Genomic DNA, 1537 nt, shown 5'->3' on the forward strand with positions numbered 1-1537 from the left:
TTTTTTATGTGTGTGTGTGTGTGTGTGTGTGTGTGTGTGTGTGTGTGTGTGTGTGTGTGTGTGTGTGTGGAGAAAAAGAGAGACATATAGCGTAATCTATACATGTTAAAATGCTTTTGAAAGATATTTATATTTATTTATCACTAGGGTCAGAAATTGACCTGGGTCTTGAGCAAAAATGCCACTGAAAGTCCCAAAAAAAGCCCAAAATTGACAGAAATGCATTATAATTGCATGATATTATTTAGAATTATAGTTTAACATTTGATATATTTTTAATGATTAAGTATTATATTAAATGTAATATATATATATATATATATATATTCGAATAATAGCATTATATATTATATTGTTTATTTAAATCTTTCAATATTTTGTTTTAATAAAATATTGTGTATGTATAATGTGTAAAACATTAATATTTAATTTTAGTAGGTTATCTATTTTATTTAAAGTACCATAAATGCCAATACAGTTCCTACAGATATGTTCCAAACATCTTTTCATTTTTTTTCATATATAATTTCAAATGATTCTCCAGGCCCTTAGTATAAAGTCTGAGGGGACAAGCTCTCACGTCAGCAGCTGGAGCTCTGAGTGTAACATATATTAGACTTCACACTGAACAAAGCTTCTTTGGGTGGTTGGTTTCACCCAGCGAAAGCCTGTCAGATCAGAGATGGATCCTGCATTTAACCTGCAGCCGTTGCAACACACGCCACTGGCATAACGCGCTAGAAGCTTGCAGAGGCACATTCAACTTAACACCACATTGAGAAGGAGACGGTGTGTGCAATCAAGGAGAAGAAACGGAGTCAAGGAGCCATCATATCAAATCAGAGGGCTCCAGTCGCCTTTTCCATTGAAAGTGACAGTACAGTAGGCCTGGTCTTTACAAAGGCACAGCTATGTCTCCAACATTATCAAAGGAAGCTTGTTTCCTGTCACAGATGCTACATGAGATATATTCTAAGGTCTATATAATGTCTATGGTCAAAATACTGCTCCGGAAACACTGTGGTGATCATGTGGGAAAGACAGGTTTGAATTGATATCTCCTCTTTTATCAAGAAGTGTTATCTTAATCTACTATCTCTGACAATATAAAGTAATAAAAAGCCTGTTCAACAGGTTTAGAATCAATAGTTAGGGTATTTCAAGTCACATGCTTGTGTTTACTTGTGTCAGCTGTTTATCCACTCAAGAGGTGCTTCTCAAAGCAAACAGCTCATGCTAACTAAGTAAACAAATACTTGTAGGTAACTGACTAGTGTCTGTGGTAGGACGTCATCCGGATTAACTGGATTTAAAGGGACAAACTGGTTGCGTCGGACACTATGTCAATAAGAGGACTTAAGCGTATTTATGGTGACGTGCACTCAAGAAAGGAACAGAATACTAACTTTCCATTTAACAGGGAGGAAGTGTGGGAACTGCTGGATGCTGTACATGAGCAAACAGGGAAAATTAAACAGGTTGTTGAATTAATAAGGTGTACAAACCTGACTCCATATATATATATGTGTGTGTGTGT

The sequence above is a fragment of the Sinocyclocheilus anshuiensis genome, unplaced genomic scaffold (assembly GCF_001515605.1).
Source record: "Sinocyclocheilus anshuiensis isolate Anshui unplaced genomic scaffold, SAMN03320099.WGS_v1.1 scaffold2459, whole genome shotgun sequence".
NCBI classification, from domain to species: domain Eukaryota; kingdom Metazoa; phylum Chordata; class Actinopteri; order Cypriniformes; family Cyprinidae; genus Sinocyclocheilus; species Sinocyclocheilus anshuiensis.